Source organism: Hyaena hyaena, unplaced genomic scaffold (genome assembly GCF_003009895.1).
Source record: "Hyaena hyaena isolate Hyena2069 unplaced genomic scaffold, ASM300989v1 scaffold_39, whole genome shotgun sequence".
Lineage (NCBI taxonomy): Eukaryota > Metazoa > Chordata > Mammalia > Carnivora > Hyaenidae > Hyaena > Hyaena hyaena.
The window spans coordinates 1,411,356-1,429,491 of record NW_024080671.1 but is presented as its reverse complement, the minus strand read 5'-3'; positions in this window follow the sequence as shown (position 1 = coordinate 1,429,491).

Sequence of the window (18,136 nt, the reverse complement as noted above, 5' to 3'; positions counted from 1 at the left end):
CTCCTGCCCCAGACCTAGAGTCAGCCATTTCTCCTGATTATATTTTAAATTTGAACTATTGTGGGGCGCCTGGGTGGCTCAGTCAGTTAAGCGTCAGACTTCGGCTCAGGTTCGTGGATTCGAGCCCCACCTCGGACTCTGTGCTGACAGCTAGCTCAGAGCCTGGAGCCTGTTTCGGATTCTGTATTTCCCTCTCTCTCTGACCCTCCCCTGTTCACACTGTCTCTCTCTCTCAGAAATAAATTTTAAAAACATTAAAAATAAAATAAATAAATAAATAAATATGAACTATTGTAAATTGAATTTTCCTAAAGTGAGGCACATTTATATACACCCATTCTTGGTTATCAGAAAATTTTAGGCATACATAAGAGCAAAATAAAGATACTTTAGTGGAAAATTCTAATGGTTCGTTTCTCCTCAGTCCCTTGGTGGTGAAGATAGATGGCAATATGGGTTGAATTCTAATTATTGAAAATCAATGTATTATTATCCTAATCTTCTGAAAGCCAATGCTTGGCTGACTTCCTCAGATTTTGTTGTGAGTTACAACGCTGGTGATCAACTAATCCAATAAATTGCTCAGTTCTTCCAGTTCACTAGGACCAAATATGATTGCTCTTTAAAAAATGTTGGAATCCATCTCTTCATCTACAAGTATAATGATTTTGACTAATTTTACACAAAAATATTGCCATGTGTGGGCTCCATAAATCTGTCTTATTTTGTTACTTGCTACTCTCTCCAGCTGCTTTGAATTTAGCAGAAAACTGCCAAATCAAAAACTAAGCTGTCATGTGTGCTAATATTCTCTTTGTGGGCATTTTGAATTTTTATCATTATATGTCGTATGCTTAGAAATATATTGTTTTATAATGCATTAAACACATCTGATCCTATGATTAAGAAACTATTATTGCTACTTTTAAAAGCAGGACTGAGAATTCAGGAGCCAGAGATGCTAAAACCTGAACTTTTTCTCACGAGAGTCTATGTGACAAGTGTTAGCATCTCATCTAATTGCATTTGTTAGATTGCTCATCTTTAGGAACAAAATGGTAATGAAACTCAAAACACTGAAATGACAACGAATGGATTATTTTCCTGGCCTTTATATTCATGCCGGATGGAACTCTCCAGGTCTTCGAATGATATGCAGTTAGGTGGTTATGATAGTATTTGTAGTATGGTCAGATACTTTCAGCAGGATGTAATATAACTAAAAAAGGTGTGATGGAATGGCAACAGCTAAATGTTTAAATTGGTCAAAGTTAAAAAAATTAAAATTAAAATTAATTGGTCAAAGTTGGCTCATAGGCACCTGCAAGACAGTCCAGACTATTGCTTATTTTGTTCAATTTTAAGATGTGGAAGATGTGAAACAGGAAGAGAGTTTTATTTCTTTTTTTTTTAAGTTCAGCCATTTATTTTTTAGGGAGCGAGAGAGAGAGAGAGCATGAGGCGGGGAGGGGCAGAGAGAGAGAGAGGGAGACACAGAATCGGAAGCAGGCTCCAGCCTCCAAGCCGTTAGCACAGAGCCTAATGTGGGGCTTAAACCTACAAACCATGAGATCATGACCTGAATCGAATTCGAAGGCTTAACTGACTGGCCACTCAGACACCCTGGAGGAGGGTTGTTGTTGTTGTTGTTGTTGTTGTTGTTTTTTAATAAGAGCTTTTTTTGTAATATAATTCATATACCATAAAGGTCACCTCTTCAGTGTATATGTATATAATTCAGTATTTTTTGTATATTCACAAAGTTGTGCGTTGATCACCACTCTTTGCACATTCTCCTCACCCCGGAAAGAAATCCCAGAGTCACTAATAGTCATTAACCTTTCCTCCCCTGCTTCTACCTCATCCACTGCTAATATACCTTCTCTTTATGTCTATGCGCCTGTTCTGAACGATTCATATAAATGCAGTTATAAGATATGTAATGTCTTGTGTCTGGATCTTTTCACTTAGTAAAATGTTTTCAAGGGTCATTGACATCATAGCATGTATCAATGTTTCATTTTTCTTAATGGCCAAATAATATTCAAATGTCAATATACACTATAAACACTTGTTTACCCACAGCTATCCATTGTTGATAGATAGTTGGATTGTTTTCACACTTGGGCTACTATAAATATTCATGTTCAAGTTTTTATGCAGATAAATGTCCAAATGTTTTCAACTGCCTAGGTGCGGCCAAATGCTATGCTAACTCTATGTTTAATTTTTTAAAGGAACTGCCAAACTGTTTACCAAAGCAGCTCTACCAGTTTACATTCCTACCACCAAGGTATAAGAACCCAATTTCTCTCTGTACTCACCAACACTTTTTATTGTCTGGTTTTTGTCATTACAGCTATGCTAGTAGGTGTGAAATGGTATCTTGTGGTTCTGATTTACATTTCCTTAATGATTAATGACATTGAAGATCTGTTCATGTGTTTATTGGCCTTCCCTATATCTTATTTATTATCCATTCAAATCCTTTGCTACTAAATTGAGTGATTTGTCTTTTATTGAGTTGTTTTAAGCACTGTTAATGTATTTTTATGCAACTCCTTTATCAGATATATGAGATGCAAATATTTTCTCCCCATCTGCAGACTGTCTTGTGACTGTCCTTTGTAGCACAAAGGCTTTTAATTTTGATGAAGTCAAATTTATCTTGTGATTTCTGCCTTGAGTGTCCTGTTTAAGAAACCATGATCTAATCCAAGGTCACAAAGATTTACTCCTCTGTTTTCTTCTAAGAGTAGTATAGTTGTAGCTCTCTTGTATTTAGGTTTTGATGCATTTTGAGTTCATTTTGGCAGTATGAGATAAGGATCTAACTTCATTCTATTACATTCAGTTGTCTCAGCTCCATTTATTCAAGAGACTATTCTTTTGTCATTGAATCATCACAGCACCTTTGTGATAAGGTAGGGCCTTGATTGCATTTGTCTCCCACAAAGATGTAGAAGGCCTTTAAAATTCCCTTTAAGGGCACCACCTGTGTGGCTCAGTCACTTAAGTGTCCAGCTCTTGATTTCAGCTCAGGTCTTAATCTCATGGTTTATGAGTTCGAGCCCCATGTTGGACTCTGCGCTGACAACCTGCTTGGGATTTTCTCTCTCCCTCTCTCTCTCTGCTAGCATGTACTCTATACATAAATACACATTTTTAAAAAATTAAAATTCCTTTTAGATCCACAGTAACAAGCTCTTGGGTTTCAGAGGATAAAAACCATGTACTTTTCCATTAACAAGAACAGATTCTTCTTTATTGAATGTCTACAACAGACCATTAGTATATAGGACCTTATCTCAGTCATTGCTGTTCTTTGACCACTGAAGACCATGAAAAAAACTTATCCAGTCATAGGATGTATATTTCCATAGTTACCAAAGGTTCCAGAAACACAAGAAATACCATTATTATTGAACCATTTGATTTAATTTGCAAAAAACAGAGCCATCACAGAAAAACACACAAAAAAAGATTTCAAATCTATAATCAAATGTCCAAATGTGGATGACACACTGAAAAGTTTTACCTTAACCGACACTTCAACTGGAAGGGTCAGGTAGGATTGCAGCTAACTTCTTTCCAGAAAGCCCGTTGCAGAAGGCGGGTCAGAAAGGTAAGTCTGAGTCTGAATAAATGATTCCATATCTTTATCTATCCAAGTGATTCATAACCTATTCTTCATCTATTCCATGTTAACCCCTACATGAGCAATGTCACTTGTAATTCTTTCTTTGAAAGAGAATGTCATATCTCTAGCAAATCACTTTCATAGCAGGCTGCTTCTAAATCAGGCAGCAGCGAGTCCTGCCTCCTGGCATTCATTCTCTTGTGTAATCTCCCCAAGCCCCCATTGTGGGTGGGCTGGTCTCAATTACTTCTGAAGTTAGGTTATAAAAGATTGTGACTGCCATTTTGCTGGCATTCTCTCGCTCTTTCTCACTTGCTCATTTTGACAAATCTAGCTACCATGTCATGAGACTTTTGGAAAGGAATGAAGGCCCTTAGTGCTACAGCCTGCCAAGAACTGAATTCCGCCAACAGCATGGTGACCGACCTCTGAAGCAGACCCCTGCGCCACTTAGGCCTCAAGGTGACTGCAGCCTAGGCAGATACTTTGATTGAAGCCTTGCAAAACTCTGGGCACTACAGAAGCCAGCTAACCCTTTCTCAGATTCCACACAAGCTGTGAGATAAAATACCCTCTTGGTTTTAAGCCAGTCATCTTTGGGTGACCCGTTACACAGCAGTAGATAACTAAAACCTGGGATAGTTTGGTTTTCTATCATCTCATATTGTGCTATCACTTCTCAAAAAACTGAAAGTAATGTCAAAGAAACAGTGCCTATATCCTGGGTTTTCAAATCCATTCTTGTAGCTATTATCTTTCCGATTATATGGAACGATAGTGGTCCAGTATTCAACTGATGCGGTAATCAAATGAGAGACCATTCCAGACCTACTCGCTCCGTAGTGAGTGACTACTCCATAGTTTCACTGCATCATCTGGAAGTTCATGATCTTACTGCTAAATTGTATCTTTTTACTCCCAACTCCTTCAACATCCTAGTGTTAACCAACACCAGGCTTTTAAAAAATCCCATCAAAGCCCTCCTCGATAAAGAAATTTCCTACATATAGCCCCCACCCCATTCCAGCATCCTACTTCGTATTCGCCATTTACTGACAGGAAATCAGGCAAGTTCAGGTAAACCCTCAAAGCCTCAATCTCTTCATTTCTTAAATGGGAATAATCTTGGTAGGATTGTTAGAAAATTAGTGGAATGATGTAGGTAAAGATGCTGGTAGTGCTTATCACTCAGTGGTGCCAGTTTTAATTTCCTGATATCTTTCCTTATTCATTTATTTAAGAGTTTCTTATTGAATATTTATATGGTCCTGGTTTTGAACCACATCCCGGTGATACAAAGATGAATGAGGCTTCAAGGTACTTGCAATCTGCCAGGGGAGATAGTATTTATCACACACTTACTCTAAGTGTTGGTCAGTCCATGATAAATGCTCAAACTCCGGGAACACAGAAAGGGGGGCGGTACTTCATTATCCTGACACCTCATTTTCAGTAATTCACGTCTCTTTCTTACATCTGCCTTCTTCTTTCCTCTTTGCGGCAGTCTAGAAAATTCTAAGACATCCTCCAGCCCTCACCCTCTAACTTGTGGTCAGAGTTTTTCGGTCCACTCTTCTCTGACCATCACCCCCTAGTACAAGCAGTACTATATTAATGATTGTAGTAATATCTTGGTCTCACAATTCCTAAGAACTTTTCAAATCATCGTGATTTGAGGACTTCTGACTTTCAGAACTTAGAGGAATAAATCTGTACTGTTCTCTGTCACTAATTTGGCAGCCAGTTTGTTACAGCAAATTTGTTACACTAATTTGGCAGCAAATGGAAAACTAATACAGTACTCCCTCAAGAACTGTCCACACCACTTCTCCTGGCTTCCAGGCTGATAACTAAGATTAAATCTCAACATAACCTTACTGAAGACATGCTGAGTCTGATAAAGGTAGAGAGAGACAATGAACCTGAAAAACTACAGACCTAAGAACTGGTAGAAGTCAGTGGGGAGGGGCTCTCCTGCGATGTGATTTTGAGGGTGCTTGATCAGGGGGCCAGAGTGTAAGGCTGGATAAGCAATGTGTCATTGAGTCAGGGATCTTTTATCTAATGGTAGTTAACATTCTAGCAAAGAATCCGGGAACTCAGACATCCAGGAAATTGGACAAATCTTCATTCTAGCCAAGAATCCAGGAAATTGGACAAACTTGTTACTGGCATTGCTTTAAGAAGTCTGGAAGAAAACAAACAAAAACAAAAACAAACCACCAATGGTCTACTCTTAGCAACACAGAAATGCCTGATTGTCCCTGGCAGGTGCTAAAGGAATAAATAAAGAAGCAGAGCAGCATAGACATGCTGGAATGGACAAACTACGTGATTCCAGAAGATGCACCAGAGGCACACATTCCATGAGGGGCCCAGAGAACAAAGACATCTTTCACCAAGGCCATCAGGAATGCACTGATGAGAAGACCCCAGCCTCACTAAGAAGTTCAGCCCTCTGAAGGCCAGCAGTGACAGGCAAAGAGGCAGTCACAGAGTCAGGCTCTACGGCATCCATGGGGGCGGGGGGGGGGCTGCGTAGACAACGATGTCAGTTACATTCCAGCAAGACTGAGGATCCTCTATTTCACTCTTCTTAAATCATTCATCACTTCAGTAAAGGCTCCGTCACACGTTCCACAGCCACTGGGAGGCTCAGAAACATTTGTGAAACAAAATGCTGGAACCACAAATAAAATTTTAAATGGTCTCTTTAAATAGAAAATAACATATCTGGAAAGATTTCATGTAGCTACATGCTTTAATCAGCCTTTTCTTTGTTAGGCATTATGTGTTTAAGTAGCAAACGACAGAAAGATACTTTAATTAATCTTTGGCAGTCAAATACTACGCTCTGTAGCCAGATTGTAATCAACACACACGAATTTCTTGCCAGTTACATAGCACGTGTTCATAACACACTGGGCTGATATTTCATATCTCCTCAAAGAGGATGACTCCCCACAACATTCTCCTCCCCAAAAGAGGTGAACACGATGGATACTTCATCGTGTCCGGGGGCATCAGGGCGTAATGGAAAAGAATGGGTTTTGGAGTCCACAGTACGTGATCGGAATGTCAACTCTGCTGCATCCTGGTTTTCTTGCCCTGGATGCACTTAACTTCTCTCCTCTCAAATCACTAGTCTATAAATAGGAAATAGACATAGGTTTCTTGTCGGCAATATATGAGATAATATCAACTGACAGTGGTCGACAAATGCTGGCTCTGTTCCAACCCCCATCCTTCTTGCTAGGACTTTCTTCCCTTGTTCATCTCCACGCCCTCACTACTCGAGGCTTACAGTGAGGTACCATGAACACATAGCCAGGCATTGATCTAAAAAAGCGACAGCCACCCCACCCCACCCATTCCAATCTTTCTTAAGTCGTTTCCATTCACTTTGGTCAAAAAAGCTAAACAAGACAGGACAAAGCAACACCACCAAAAACAAGACAAAGCCAAAGCAACAAACAAAAAAACCTGACCCTTCTACTCTCTTAACTAAAGTTTCATTTTTAATATTTTTTGTTTATTTTTGAGAAAGAGAGAGTGCAGGGGGAGGGGCAGAGGGAGAGAGACAGAATCCCAGGCAGGCTCCATGTTCATCACGGAGCCCAATGCAGGGCTTGATCCCACGACCCTGGGATCACTACTTGAGCTGAAATCAAGAGTCAGATGCTCCACTGACTGAGCCACCCAGGCTCCCCCTAGAGGTTTATTTTTTAAATGAGAGAGGAACATTCTGATGGTACCTCTGAAAAGGGAGTAAGATCACCTTTTGGGCAGGCAAAGAAAAATCCTCAGAGATCACCTATCAAACTCATAAATATTTACTTCTGAAAGTTTTGCACTATTCAAATGGCAGCCAATATGGCTTTATTCCTAGTTTTCCAATGGCACTTCCATCTCCAACCGCTGGCCTTGGCTTCCTGCTTTCAGTCTATAATCTGATTTCTTAGCATCTTTGCTACTCGCTACTCATGGCAATAAATAACAGAGAAAAAAGATCCATTTACAGTAGTTTACCTCTGCCTCATCAACGCAATAACAAGTGACCTCAGGAGCAAGTAGAGGCAGCAGAATGGAATTCTGGTCAAGAAGATGCCCCGAAAAGTTCAGTCATCCACACAAAGCTGCGACAAGCCCATTCACACAACCCTCCACCCAGAGAACTCTCTAGAAGCTCTGCATCTAGTCTCTGTTGGCAACATCTTCCTTAAATTGTTAAAAACAATTATATGTGAGTACGAGAACAGAGTTATTGGGGGAGCTGGTAGGTAGTTCAAGGCATGTTCTTGGTCAAGGAATAGCTTGTGAGGATCCACAACAGGAAGTGCCCTCTGCTCAGGCACCTCTAGGTATTTCCCAATATCTGGAGACATTTTTTTTTTTTTTTGCCAAAGGGGAGTATCCCAGTGGCATCTAGTATCAGAGGCCAGGCATTCTACAAAACATCCTACAATGCACAGGACACCCCCATAAAAAAAAATTAAAAAATAAAAAAGCAATGATCTGGCCCAGAATGTCAATACTACCAAGGTTGAAAAATTCTGGTTACTCCGTAATTTAGAATTTAGCCATGAATACATTTATCCTGAAAAATAAAATAAAAACAAACAACAAACAACAACGACAACACAACAAAAAAACCTAGAATGTGGTTTCAAAAACAGAGATCCAAAAGGAAGCAAACACAGACATGACCTTTGTCCTAGAACAAAACTTCGGACATTGGAAGGAGAGGAACAAAAGCCCTTGAAGCACAATAAAAGAACTTGCTTTAATATCAGATGCATTTTAAACATGTCACTTACAACTAATTCAGAAGATAGCACAACAGTTCCCTGAACTTGCCTCGCATGCCCTCGTGACGATGACCTCATGCGCTCACGGACACCACTCTAGGAACACAGAACTAGATTTATTTAATCCCTAACTTCCTTTGGGCCCTGGCCACAGAGGATGAGCTCTATGGGCCAAATCCTGCCCAGAGAAAGGCAGTGGGTGTTGTGCACAGTTATCCCCAAGCACAGATTTGTTTTGTGGTCTCTGGTGCGGCATTTGGCTAGCTTAACTAGATTAGAGATGGAAGCACAGCTAGATTTCGAGGCAGATGAATGATAGACGATGCACTGTAACATCTCCTTTCGAATGTGTAGTTATGTTCTTACAGGTAACCTCTTAGGGGACCTGAGTTAATATGTCATTGTTTGACTCCATAGCTTCCCATGCAGTTCCGCATACAGTCGGTACTCAGTACCATTGCTTTACTATTTGATAAACCATCTCAGACCAAAGTGACACATCTTTGTATCTCTGGAACATGGAAACAGACCCAAAAAGCAACCTATCTAAGGGGCACTTACCATCTGCTAAGTGCTAATCAGGTGCCAGTGATAAACAAGATGAACGAGTTGTCAGCCACTTTTGAACCTATTTTCTCCTCTGTGAGTTTATGGTGGCCGTTTCTTTCAAGATGGGGCTGAAATCCATTTCCATTACAGGAGTAAAGTTACAAATCTTAACTCCATTCTTCTTCCACAAAGCTCTCCCTCACTACCATACCTCCTACGTTGGAACAAGAGTTTATGAACGTGTGCCTTGGTTAGGTGGGGAAGGGGAAACCGTGGAAGACGGAGTAAAAGGAATGGTGTTCTTTCCAGGAAAAGAAATTCTGTTCCACAGCCTCCTTCCATGGAAGCGGCAAGGGCAGAGGGGGAGGCACCGAACAGAAGTAGAAATACTAACCTGGACCTTCTGTTGGAAGAAACATTCTAGCAGCTCTGAGACAATGAAAAAATGAAAACAAACAAAAAAAGCTTATGACCCCCTCTGCCAGTCTGTAAGTCTGTTTCCACTTGGGGATTAATTAGTATCAACATTTTACCAGCCAATATGTCAAAAAAAAAAAAATAACAACATGCTCTGTTTTGTCTTGAGCACTAAACCCTTCATGATTACGGACGGACGGACAGATGTACACTATGCCTCGTATCTTTCAGTACAGTTGGAGATATTAACTACAAGTGTATTCTTGATGACTTTTCATATCAGTGCCACTGTATTATTTTCAATAAATGGAATTTATTAAGGGTATATCTACACGCGATTTGATATTCTTATGAAACACTCTCCATAATCATTCACAAAGCAGACGATTTTATCAGATTTGTTACATCTCCTGTGCCTAGGCTCAGTGGCTCTGTCGAAGACGACTGGGTCAGCAGATGTCACAAGGGATTCGAAAAGTTCTACTTTTATTAAACTTGCCTCTCCGACACAGCCCGCTTCTGTTCTGGTCCCTTCCGCAGGACTTCGGATGCTGGTTCGACATTCCTGTGTTCTCAGCTATAATTTTGGTCTTTCCACTGAAGCAGTTTTATTTCCTGACGGGCACTGCAGTTTATAAAAGCCAGTGATACTGGGGGAAATATTCCAAACGCACAGGTTGTGTGGTAGGTAGGTGGAAAGCAGGCATTCATGGAAAGGGGCCGAAAGCAAGTTCTCTTCCGATTGCTATTTTGGAACTTCCGGTTTTCCTGTGGAACTCCTAGTTGGTGGTGATTGCAAAATCAAAAAGAGCAACCAGAGTATTAGAAATGCAAATCACCAGGAGTCCATTCAGAAGATACAGACGTGCAGATTGTGCTCTGGGTGTTTCTTTCTGAAGTCGGAAGGAATGAGTAATGTTGCACAGTCTGAGGGCAATGCAGTGGGCTTTCTGTACTTCTCCTCCGTCTCACATCGAGCTCCCTGCCCCTCCAACCAGACTCACAGATTCACAGCTGTGCCCTTTGGACGCAGGGCATGTTCTGACATGTACAAGTCTTGCTTGCACAGTCTGTAGCAGCCAGCGCCACCTAGCTGCCACATGTCCTCAACTCAATGATTTTCCAGATGGTGTAAATAGAGTCTTCCTGAGGGCTGGATCCCAGTCTCACAGACTTTTGAATGATGGAAGTTGGGATGGGAGCTAGAGCCGCCAAATTGCTCTGCGGAGTTATCAGGTGGAAAAACATGTTCTCCAAATCTGTGGAACTTTACGTAGGATTTACACGCTTTCTCAGTGCCTTGACTGGTCAGAGCCTGCCTTTCATTTGACAAATCGTTGTATGCCAAGTCTTTAGGTAATATGCACAGAGACCTGACTTCTGAATTTTAACTACTATGTCTTGAATTAGGGAGAGTTTCTAACAAGAGAGGCTTTGGTAGGCTCACACCCAGGGACTACTACCTTATAGCCAAAGAACAAAAACTGATTACAAGCAATGAGAAAAGTCAGAAAGCCCAGGAAAAATGGCATGAGGTGATTTGCTACATCTCTGCATTCTCAACCTTTATGATGTCAACTTTGTCTTTTTACACACTTTTATTTTTTTAAGTCCATTCATTCATCCATTCATTTTTAGTAATCTCTACACCCAACGCAGGGCTCAAACTCAAGACCCTGAGATTACGAGTCACGTGCTTTGCTGACTGAGCCACCCAGCTGTCCCCTGATTCTCACCTTTTTAAAAAGAAGACAAAGATCTCATCCGGGACATTATACTCCTCTGCTTTCATGATAGCTAATTATAATTATAATGTGAGAAGCAGAGGACTCAAGAATCAAAGGCCAGGCTGGATCTATACTGTTGAGATCAACTGTGTGGGAGCATGATTTGATACCTGTGAGAGTTCATGGGTGTTTTATTTTTTCTTCTTTTTTCTTAGTTTTTAAAGTTCATGTATTTTTGAGAGAGAGGGAGTACATGCAAGCAGGGGAGGGACAGAGGGAGAAGGAGAGAGAGAATCCTAAGCTTCACACTGTCAGCACAGAGCCCGAAGCAGGGCTCAAACTCACGGTCATGACCTTAGCTAAAATCAAGAGCAGAATGCTTAACCAGCTGAGCCACCCAGGCGCCCCATGGGTGTTTTAAATATGTAATGAATCAACACAAAGAGAAAAAGAGCAAGCAGATGAATAGCCCACTTGGATTTCTTGGAAGGCATTTCTTCTTGTTTTGTTTTGGAGGTCAGGATCATACGCTTACCAACCATTAATTCAATGAGGGAATTTTCCAGATGGTATTAATGATGATGATGAAGATGATGAGATAATGATGAGGAGGAAGAAATTGCAAAATGTTCAATATTTACAGGAAGGCTTTAATAGAACAGATTCCCTGCCTCCTCCTGTAGACAGACTTTCTTAAGAAGACATCAAAAATTACTACACTTCCCAGTGGTAGCAATGCAAGAAGGCAGAAGGGGCTCCTAGAAGCCTAAAAGCTCCTTCCGTTCCAATGAGAAAGCAGATTAAGCCTGTCCAAAATTTTGTGTTACCTTGGCAGGTAAAATTCTATCGTTCTATGGACTGGGTGACTACTGCCCCCAATAGGCTTTGGTTAAGAATAGAAATCTCATTTCAAAGAAAAGATAACTGGTGTCTAGCAATCTCAAGGTCCAAGACAGTCATGCTTTACTAACTATTCTTAACTCACAAAAGAAGCAAAGCGAAAAGTCCAATATAAAATCAAAAGTAACTCACATAAAGATCTCAGATGTTGGTGTGTTTTTTTGATTTTCCTCATATGAGGAGGGGCAATGGGTTTCACACCAGCATTTGTCGATGATAAAATGTAACAAAAACATTTATTTCAAGTAATGAAGACCATGTTCTAACTGCCATTTAATGTAACCGTGCTCTATTTCTTAATATTTAAATTTAGCACAGCTAGTCATGGACCAGTTATGCTATGATGTGAACCTTTTGAGTCCCGCCTGAGAAAATCTGCTAAGGGACTGCTCAGGAGAGAGACTCAACCAAAGTCATATTCAGAATTAAACACTTTGGAATGGTAAACTTTCTGAAGTTTACAAATGCTGAGGGCTTTTTTTTTTTTTTTTTTAAAGGCCATCTATTCTTGCATCTAGATCATTAGCAAAGGGAAATTTTGGTTTATCATCTGTAGCAGGTTGAGTCGTAACCCTTCGCCCAAGAGATATGTCCACCCAGTGAGGGTGACCTTATTTGGAAAAAGGGGTTTTGTCAATGTAATTAAGCCAAGGATCTTGAGATGCCTTATCATCCTGTAATGGGGTGGGTCCCAAGTCCTACGGTGATGGCTTTCTAAGAAAAGACATAGAGAATAAAGCCATGAGAAGACAGATGTCGGTTATGCCGCCACAAGCCAGGGACCGCCTGGAGCCAGCGCAGAAGGACTGGAACCAGCCAGGAAGAACCAGTGAGGAAGGACTCTCTCTAGAGATTTCGGAAAGAGAGCGGCCCTGCCAACACCTCCATTTCAGATTTCTGGCCTCTGGGAACTGGGACAGAATCCATTTCTTTTTTTTCAGCTCCTGGATTTGTGGCGATTTTTTACAGCAGCCTGGAAAACTAGCACGCTCTCTAATGCCACAAGAAAAAAAAAAAAAGAATCAGTTAAGAGGAATGAATGTTTAGAAAGCAAACCCTTCTTCTCTACTGCTCACTTCTTTCTATCCAACCTCTACCTTTGCCAGCATGGACGCTGCGGTGAGATAACTTAGAGGTTTTGGAGTGTTTAAGTATTAGAAGTAAAAGAATCAAAGAAACTATAGAAAGTGCTATTAATTTCTTTATTTTGAGGGAGAGAAAGAGAAAGAGAGAGAGGGCAAGGAAGGGGAAGAGAGAGAGAGAGAGAGAGAGAGAATCCCAGCAGGCTTCACACTCACTGCAAAGCCCAAACTGGGGCTCCATCCAATGACCCTGGGATCATGACCTAAAACCAAGAGTTGGATGCTTAACTGACTGAGCCACCAAGGCGCCCCCAGTGTGCCCTTTCTACCTAAGAAATCCCACTAGTCTTCCAGATGCAAGACAATATTGCCACCTTTTCCACTCCCCACCCCACCCCACACGCACATACACACAGGATCACTCTCTATTATGGCGTCTACAGCATTTCTTACTTGCCTCTATTACAACACAGATTATAATGTTTCATGGTTTGCGGTTTATAGAGCTCTCTCCCCCAAATAGACCGTGATGTTTATAAGCACAATGATATGACCTATTTATTTCCAACCTCACTACATATGGTCCCCAATCCTTCAATGGCCTCGCCTGGACTTCCTTACAGCATGATGGTTGGGTTCCAAGTTCTAAGACACAGAAGCTGCCAGTTTTCCAAAGGCCTAGACTCTGAAGTCTCAGAATATTCTATTGGTCAAAGCAAGTCATAAAGCATCCTCAACTCAAATAGTAGGAAAATGGACCCCACCTCTTGATCTAAGGAATACAAGCATACGCAGAGATGGGAAGAATTATTGGTGGCCATAAGTGGAGACTACTTACACCACCTGAGTTCTAATCCTGCCTGTTTCTTGTTAGTATTATGACCTTGGCCACAAATATACAACCTCCATGATTCAACCTCCAAGTCTATAATACTAGAATAACACTGTTTACTTAAAAAACTGTTAGAAAGTGTAAAAGAGATGTTGCAATTCACTTAGTGTGGTTCTTTGCACACAGTAACCTTCTGACTAATGATATCTACTTTCCTCTTCCGATAAAATGGGATGCATCAGAAAACAGGAAGTTACTAGGTAGCTCAAAGGAGGAAATACAGAAGGAGACCTTCCTGGAAAAAAAAAGAAGAAGAAAGGCAAACGGATGATAAATATAACCTTCATCAACTTCAATTTTGCCAAGGGTTCATCCTACTACTTAATATTCAGAAACCGTAGTTGAAACAATAAAAACTCTAAAAGAAAAATTTTGGGTGTTGAGCAGCTTAGTATACTCCTATCTAGGAAACCTCAGAGTTTCGCTTTGGGGTATATACTACAGCTTTTCAGGGTTTATGAAAATATGTAGCTTTATAAAATAATTTTTATTTCAGGTTACTAAAACAATATACACATGGAGACCATTTTCAGTACTATAGAAAAGTAGTAAAAGGAAATAATCATCTACCATGCTTCACAAAAGATGACTGGTATAAATAGCTCCACATCTTTGCAGTTATTTTATTACTAAAATGTGCATGTAGGTCTGGCGTCAATCTCTGCAGGAACACAGGGCCCCACGCTAAGAGAAATCCTGTTTTTGGTTTAATTCTCTGCTGTCACTGTCTTAAAATTCTTAATTTTTGTACAAGAGGCCTCGAAATTTCTTTTTGCTTGGAGCCCTACAATTATGTAATCAGTCCTGCTTATGTGTATATGTGCTTGTAGGTTCGTATCTGTGTATAAATATATGGGTGTGGCTATATATATCTATATATACACACACACATATATGAATACTTCCGGCATATTTAGAACTATATTTGTATCAGATCTTAATGTAACACTATTATAAGTATTTTCCCACATTATTAAACTTATTTTGTAAACATTATTTTAATGGGTACATATATTTCACCAATGGACTTGTCATATTGCAATTAACTGTTCCATTCCTTTTAAGCTTTCAGGTTATTTACATTTATACTTATTCAACTTATTTTGCAGCATATATCTTTGTACATAATTTTTTTCTTCGTCTTTTATTTATTCCTATAAGAGGGAACCCTGGGGAATGAAGTTGTGGGATCAGAGAGTATAAATAGTTTTAGATGTTAAAATATATTTTCAGGTTGATTTATTCTTAGCAAAACTATTTAGACAGATAGTCCAAAGAGCAGTCGATGGGAGTGCCCTAGGTATGTTTTATAAATGACCAGAAATAAATAAATAAATAAATAAATAAATAAATAAATGGCCAGTAATAAAGACAATTCAGTTACAGAGGGAGGATGCACAGTGGTTAAGAGTCTGGGGTTTGAATTCATTTTTAAAACTAACCCTGCCAGGGGCGCCTGGGTGGCTTAGTCAGTTAAGCATCCGACTTTCACTTAGGTCATGATCTCGCAGTTCGTGGGTTCGAGCCCTGCGTCGGACTCTGTGCTGACTGCCAGCTCAGAGCCAGGAGCCTGTTTCAGTCTGTGACTCCCTCTCTCTCTGACCCTCTCCTTCTCATGCTGTCTCTCTCTCTCTCCTAGAAATAAATAAAACATTAAAAAAAAAAACTTACAGATAAAACTAACCCTGCCATTGACTGGCGATCACTCTGTGATTCTGCATAACCTCTATGTGCCTCAATTTCCTTATGTAAGCCACTGAGACTAGTAATAGCCACCTTACGGAGGTGCAGTAAAGGTAAATGTACATCACTCAGCAAGTGTGAATCTAACACCTACTCTGTGCCAGAAGTCTGTCAGGCCCATGGGATGCAGCAGTGAACAAGGCAGACCAGTCCCTACCCTCCTGGAGTTGACAGTTGACAGTTGGGCAGGGGAGGCAGCCACTGAGCAGGAAATGGTATAAAAGTGTAATGGACATTATGAAGAGAAAGAGAAAGCAAGCAAGCAAGCAAGCAAGCAAGCAAGCTTTTTCAGCGTATATAGTAGTGTCCAGGATTGGTGTGGCTTTAAGATCTGAAAAACGAAAGAGCAGGGGACCCAAATAAAGGCTGAGCAAGAAGAAATGATGAAGACAGAGGAGAACACATAAGGCAAAAGTCCAGAAATATGTGGCAAGTTCAAAGAAACCAAAAGAAGTCCCATCTGCCTGGGGTGACCAGAAGTCCAAGGTTACCTAGACAGCCCATGTTTATAGCAACTGTTTTGACATAATAATTAATAGTGTCCCTACATCATCTCGAAAATGTCCAGTTTAGAAGATAAATAATGCCATCAAGTGACAGAAAAAAAAAAAAAAGAACACGGAGAGGGAGAGTGGTAAGAAATTAGGTAAGGGTAGACTTTGGAGGATCTATATCATGCAAAGAAGTTTCATTTTTGTCTTAAGGACTTAAGAGTCATTAAAGGATTTTCACCAGGACAAGTACATAATCCGATTTGCATCGGAATGAGAGATTTTTGCTGAGCTGAAGACTAGCACTCACAGAATTTAGGGACAGTTTGCAATGTCTAAAAATGACAAGGGATGGCTACCTAGATTTGCTGAGAAATTCTTAGAAATCAGCAATGAAAAAAAAAAAAGGAAATTCAACAGACCAAGATTTGAACAAGCATTCCCTGGAATAGGAGACCCAAACAGGTAAGAAATAAATATGGAGAGACACTTGCCCTCAAAAGTTAGTTATCAGGAGGAGGCAAATAAAAACAATGAGATGCTGCCTTACTCCCATCAGGTAAACCCAGAAAGTACAATGATACTGTTGCTGGAAATTCTTCATTCACACATGCAACAACTATTTGCTAAGAGCCTATAAAATGCCAAGCACTATGGTAACCACTGGCAACACAGTAAGGCAAACAAATAAACACACCAAAAAACTCAAACAGGCAAAATCTCTACAACTGTCAGAAAGAGGGCAAGCAATACACCAAACAAATGAGGGAATCCGATGGCTTGTTAGTTGGCAATTAAGTCCTCATTCGATGAAAAAGGGGTAGGAATGTTGGGAGAGAGGGGTTACGATTTTAAATACGGTGCTGAGAAGCCTCACTAAGGGGGGTGGTACTGGACTTAAAGATGTAAAGAGGGTGAAGGAGAAACCTCTCCAGGTACCCGCAGTACCTCTCTGCAGGTTTTGTTTCGAGGAAACACATAAGGAAGGGTCTTGCTAAGTAGGGAAGACACACTTAATGGAACAGTCTGGCTGCCTATGTCTAGGAAGTGGGTGGGATCTGGTCTGGGAGAAAGATGGGGGAAATGATTAAATAATATAAATAATATAAAAGGAATCTTCTTAACAACTCAGGTCTGTGGATTTGAGGTCAAGCAACAACACAAAGGATAAAGCAGAGCTAAGGTATCGAGGGTACTGGGAAACGAGTGTGGAAACTACGATAGACAAGAGAAAATGCATAGAGTCACATTCAAAAGACTAAAGGTCACAGTGAGATCAAAGGACAGGTGTAACAGAGTCCCTGTAGAAGTCATCCAGAGGGTATGTGATGAGAGTCCGATGGAACTGCAATTTTCTAAGGTGGAGCAGCACTGCGTGACATGAGAAAGTCATTGTAATGAGGAGTCATTGGAACGAACCAGCAGTTGGGTGCGTGGGTGGCTCAGTCAGTGAAGCGTCCGACTCTGGACTTCAGCTCAGGTCTTAGTCTCACGGATCATGAGTTTGAGCCCCACGTCAGGCTCTGCGCTGACAGTGTGGAACTTGCTTGGGATTCTCTGTCTCCCTCTCTGCCCCTCCCCTGCTGGTGCATGTGCTCTCTCTGTCTCTCAAAATAAATAAATAAACTAAAAAAAAAAAAAAAAATTAACCAGCAGCAATGGACTGGTTAGCCACATGCAGCTGGCATTAAACTTGGATAATAGTACATTTATTCCAGATACTTAACACTGTACAGAATATATTTAAGAACTCAGCAGTCAGGAATGTTATTATTATCATCACTACTATCATAAATCACTACAGTATTCTTAAGAACTAAAAGAAATATATACATATGCCCTCTATGTAGAAGGGTCTTAAGGTCTTAGGAAGCAACTAAATATTAT